The 6,000-nt window shown below is 41.4% G+C and overlaps 1 long non-coding RNA gene across 1 annotated transcript in view; it reads right to left on the bottom strand.

Annotated features, from left to right (window-relative positions):
• Positions 1 to 5,642, bottom strand: part of LOC146776079 (uncharacterized) — a 56,354-nt gene extending 50,712 nt beyond the window's left edge. The window contains exon 1 of the long non-coding RNA XR_014971980.1: positions 5,455 to 5,642. This is a non-coding gene — a long non-coding RNA (uncharacterized LOC146776079). The remainder of the gene's footprint in view (positions 1 to 5,454) is intronic.
• Positions 5,643 to 6,000: the final 358 nt, after the last annotated feature.

Consider the following 6,000-nt stretch of genomic DNA (forward strand, 5'->3'; position numbering starts at 1 on the left):
CCATCAGCGCTGTATTATTGCAATGTTGTGTAGTCCTACCTTTTTTTTGGACTTTGTATTTATGCACTCTGGGTACACGGCTTCTTCTTGTGAGCAAGGCTGTTGTTCAGCTGAAACGCGAAGCGAAGAAGCAGAATAAATCTTGATCTTTCTACCCCGTTGTGCCCTAAGAGTACATGATTCTGTTCGTCGGAGTATTTGTGGATGTTGTAAAGCCAGCAGCTCTACCGGCATACGTACCACCATCCACGGGTCCTTGGTCTGGACTGGAGCAAAATTGTAGTGTGTGTGTATATATATATATATATATATATAATATATGCAGTACTTACGGCAATACAACTAGCTCGCTAAAACAACAATTCAAACAAATAGACAGATTATACAAGAAAGAGGTAAATAAAAGCTGGGAAATAATAGGGCTAGAAAACTACATTGAGGTGAAACATATTCCCAGAGGCTTACGAATCTTCACGATGCAGACGCATCCGGATACCAAAGTGGAATTACTAGAAGAGTGGGTGGAAAATAACCTACAATTTTCTTTAAACATGATGCGCATACTTATAAAACATACCAAAATGGATGTAATTGATATCACAAAGAAAATAGAGGAAATGGAGGAAAAAATAAAGGAACAGACAAATAAAGAGGAAATGGCTAAGTTACGCAAAGAAATGGATGGCAGATTAGAGAAGTATGAGACAGAAATTGAGGAACGGAAATAAAGGAAATTTAAAAGAGACAAACAAGATTATTTGCAAGTTAGAATATTAACATTTGCCAAACGATTCGACATGTTGAAAAGGAATTATCCCACTCAATATTCTAAAGCAACAATAGAAAGTACAAGTGAATTGGATATAAGTGAAGGTTAAACTTCCAGTAGTGCAAGCGGAACAGTCAAGGTCACTTTTTAGAAGAAATGCGACTCATGAACCTGGACAAAACACTAACTAGAGGAGGGGGTCGCGGAAGAGCATCAAACCGAGGACGAAGAAGAAGAGCAAGAAACAAAATGCAAACTCAAGAACAACAAGAAGAGCAAAACGAAAGAAGGCAATACCCACTATGAAATCGCAAAGAGAAAATTGAATTGTGAATCTGTCAAAAGATGTGCCAACGAAGGAAGAAACATCATTGTTGAATAAAGGGCTGTCATTCTGTCCAGAAAACCATTACAATTATACACAGGTCAGGATTGACTTATAGAAATATGTTTGTAAATTGAAACTAGCGAAAAAAAATGCAAACAAACAAGACACCAGACAAGTCGAAGCGTTAGAGAAAGAAGAGGATGCCGAACCAATAATGACAATAGATCAAATACCTGATCTCAAGAATATGTTTGATCTCATGTGTAATTTAGACGATGCAAAAACAACAATTGATGGACAGAATGCAGAACAATGCCATACATTCACCCCAGTACAGAGATCTGGGCCTAAATCCATCGTTTTTTTGCTCACCATGCCTTTCCAGTTTGGACCCAGCCATATGCAAATCAGTCTTGACCCTGTGCCCCATGGGAACAGTCCAGCCCGAACTGCCAAGCCAGGTCCTCCCTGGACTGGAAACAAGCATCCTAGGACCGGTTTCGGGCTTTCAGCCCTCGTCAGCCAGAATAGCTTGATTCCAGTGGCATGGAGAGCACGGGACTCACGTCTGAGCATATCCTTCCCACTCGGGGTGACAAATGCAAAAACAACAATTGATGGACAGAATGCAGAACAATGTCATACATTCACCCCAGTACAGAGATCTGGGCCTAAATCCATCGTTTTTTTGCTCACCATGCCATTCCAGTTTGGACCCAGCCATATGCAAATCAGTCGTGACCCTGTGCCCCATGGGAACAGTCCAGCCCGAACTGCCAAGCCAGGTCCACCCTGGACTGGAAACAAGCATCCTAGGACCGGTTTCGGGCTTTCAGCCCTCGTCAGCCAGAATAGCTTGATTCCAGTGGCATGGAGAGCACGGGACTCACGTCTGAGCATACCCTTCCCACTCGGGGTGACAAATGCAAAAACAACAATTGATGGACAGAATGCAGAACAATGTCATACATTCACCCCAGTACAGAGATCTGGGCCTAAATCCATCGTTTTTTTGCTCACCATGCCATATCAGTTTGGACCCAGCCATATGCAAATCAGTCTTGACTCTGTGCCCCATGGGAACAGTCCAGCCAGAACTGCCAAGCCAGGTCCTCCCTGGACTGGAAACAAGCATCCTAGGACCGGTTTCGGGCTTTCAGCCCTCGTCAGCCAGAATAGCTTGATTCCAGTGGCATGGAGAGCACGGGACTCACGTCTGAGCATACCCTTCCCACTCGGGGTGACGAATGCAAAAACAACAATTGATGGACAGAATGCAGAACAATGTCATACATTCACCCCAGTACAGAGATCTGGGCCTAAATCCATCGTTTTTTTGCTCACCATGCCATTCCAGTTTGGACCCAGCCATATGCAAATCAGTCTTGACCCTGTGCCCCATGAGAACAGTCCAGCCCGAACTGCCAAGTCAGGTCCTCCCTGGACTGGAAACAAGCATCCTAGGACCGGTTTCGGGCTTTCAGCCCTCGTCAGCCAGAATAGCTTGATTCCAGTGGCATGGAGAGCACGGGACTCACGTCTGAGCATACCCTTCCCACTCGGGGTGACAAATGCAAAAACAGATGAACAGATCACAGAAACACAATTACTTGAACATCTAAATATTAACACTGACAAAAGGGTTGAAAGTGCATTAAAAAAGAAATCCAGATACTGCCCAACTCTGTCCCCAAAGAATAGGTTTGACCTGTTTTCAGATGCTATAATAGAAGAACTGGAAAAAATGCCTAAAAATAGAAACACAAATCAAAAAGAGAATCTAACTACAAAGAAAAGGGAAGGAATGAGAACATTGATTGAAGATAAGGATTTAACAATAAAGCCAGTGGATAAAGGGGGAAACATTGTGTTGATGGACAGTGGAGATTATGTAAAAGAGCCACTAAGGCAACTAGACGATACAACCAACTACTGCAGATTATAAAATAATCCCATCAACAAAATGACAATGGATCTGAATCCTTATCTACAACAATGTTATAACAACAATTTGATCAGTGAGGACAAATTAAATTTTCTTGCAAAGGACTTCCCAGTAACACCCACGATCAACTTCTTACCAAGATTCACAAGACATTACAACATTATATGAGAATGTCTCACAATATGTAGATAAGTTTCTGACACCAATAGCAAAGAACATGAGCTCGTACATTAGAGATACAGGGGATTTCCTTTGAATCCTAACAGGGATAACATGGTGTCATCAGTACCTTCTAGTGACAATAGATGTAGTATCCTTATATAGATCCATCAGGCATGAAGTGGGATTGGAAGCATGTGGGTACTTATTAAAACAGCGAAACATCACTTAACTGCAACATACTCGAATGCTCCTCAAGATGATCGAGATCTGCCTTACAAATAATATCTTTCTCTTTAACAAGCAACTCTTCAAACAGTAACATGGAACTGCCATGGGCATCTAATTTTCACAAAATTATGCAAATATCACCATGGGGTGGTGGGAGAGAACGATAGCTTGGAGCTCGGACAATCAGGATGATCCAGATAAGGTCATATTATGGGTCCGCTACATTGAGCAACAATAACATTGGCCAACCATTCACATGTACTTCGAGTAAGAAAGAAATAGACTTCCTGGATACTAAAATATACATTGAAAATAATAAAATTCACTCTACGCTCTTCCGGAAGAAAACCGCTACCAATATCATCCTATATGGAACTAGTTTCCACCCCAAACCATTAATAGCAAGCATCCCCTATGGGGAGTTCATGCGCATGAAGCGTAACTGTTCTAAAGTGGATGATGCAGAAGAAAAAATTCAATAATCAATTAATAGACTGAGAATGAGAGGATATAATGAAAGAACCCTGAAAAAATGCAAGAAGAGAATCGACAAAAAAACTAGAGCAGAAACACTGATACCTAAAACAAAGAAACATAAAGATCAAGGACCACCAAGATTTTTAACAACATACAGCAAAGAAAGTGGCCAAATAGTCAACAAAATCAAAAAATACTGGCACCTAATCTCTGGAGACCCTGACATAGGAAAAACACTGGGAGCAAGGCCAGTATTTACCTACAGGAAAACGAAATCTCTCTAGGATGTCCTGGTTAAAAGCCATTTTCAAGAGAGTGAACAAGCAAATTGCCTAACAAACCAACAGAAAGGATTCAAAAAATGCAATCTCTGCAAAGCTTGCAAAATTGGCAAAAACATGGGATCGATCATGGAACCAAATGGAAATCTAATCAACATTGATCAAAAAATCTCATGCACGTCAAAATTTGTTATCTATATAACAGAATGTAATTGTGGGCTGAAGTAATAATAATCCACATTTGTAAAGCACGAACAATCACCCGTAAGGGTCTCTAGGGGGCCGTCGGGAAGATTAAGCAAGCTATTGCCCAGAGTCACATGGTGCTGGGCTAATCTGCTGCCGGGGATCGAACCGTGATCCCAAGATTCAGTCACCCTGGCCGCGGCGCCACACCTCTCCCATCCCAAGTACATAGGCAGTATAATCTGTATGATCAAGAAGCGTATCCTTGAACACATTCGAGCAGTAAAGAACAGAGACATGACATATGCCAAAAAGGAGATTGGAAAGCAATGAACTATTATGGAATGTATATGAAACCTCAGGGAGAACGTGGGGGGGGGGGTAGAATGAAGAAATTACGACAAATTGAGTCACGATTCATCATTAGGCTAAGAACAAAGACCGCCAGAGGCATCAATAACGATGAGGAACTCCTTGCACATTTGGAATGAATTGACATTGTTGAAAAAATAACGTAAAAATCGTAACCAACAGAGATGTTAATAGATCCAGTGAATGAATTCTGAGAGGAGGGTACTATACCGAATACTTGTTGACATTATCAATGACAACAGATATGAAGAGACACCTAACTGAAAAGGGTTAAAGTCAAGATATCTCTAATATGAGTATTATACCAATGTAATAGATACAAAATCTAGCTAATGTATCTGCAGGGTGCGGTACTACACCGAACACCATGTAGAAATGTTAAAATGAATAGCACTGTACATAGATAAGTTGAGAATAGAATTCAGAAATATGGGTCAATAGTACAGCAAGTATCGCTACAATACAGGTACTATACCAGTACAAGAAAGAAAAATGAAACATGAAATGTTTAGGAGAAATGATGATTACAAAATGTAAAAGTAATGATGCAAATGCCTGACTTAATGCGCAGAATTCCTTTTTTTTTTGCTTCCAAAATAAAAGTTTTCGAGTCCATTAGTGCTGCCACTGTAGGATATGGTATCCATACGCTAGTAACCAGACAAAGTCAGAATGAGGTGTCACCTCTCCTGTATCCCTTGCTCACCTCCACCTCTAGAACTGCCAGGAAAATTCTCCTCTAGCGTAGGGGTCAGCGGGTCATGCTCCTGAATTAATCACACAAAGAGACCTCCGACTTCAAAGGAGCCTCCAACCCTGCAGGGCGGCCTCGGAAAGTACAGGGACGGAGCTCCCAGTAAATTGTCAGAAGCAAAAACACCAAAGAAAACTCCGAGGCCCAGTGTCTGGCACAGTGTAGCATTTAATTCAAAGTGCTGGTGACAGCACATGGATTCCCTAATGTTTCGTCTCCAACATGAGCCTTGCTCACAGGTGAAAAACATTTGCTTCAATGAAACCTTGCTTTTTAAATGCAATCAGGCTGTCATGTGACTCGCTTCGTTTAAAGTCCTACATTTCCCAGAATGCAATGAAATGTTAACACATGAAAAACGGAGTACAGTGCTTCGTTGAAATAAAGCATAATTGCGTTTTTCAAACACTGCTCACTCATGCTGCATCATCCTCTTCACATTGCACTCAGTTGTTGCCGTGGATCATGGTGAGTCACAATGTAATCATCAACAGTCTG

The sequence above is a fragment of the Triturus cristatus genome, chromosome 12 (assembly GCF_964204655.1).
Source record: "Triturus cristatus chromosome 12, aTriCri1.1, whole genome shotgun sequence".
Classification (NCBI taxonomy): Eukaryota; Metazoa; Chordata; class Amphibia; order Caudata; family Salamandridae; genus Triturus; species Triturus cristatus.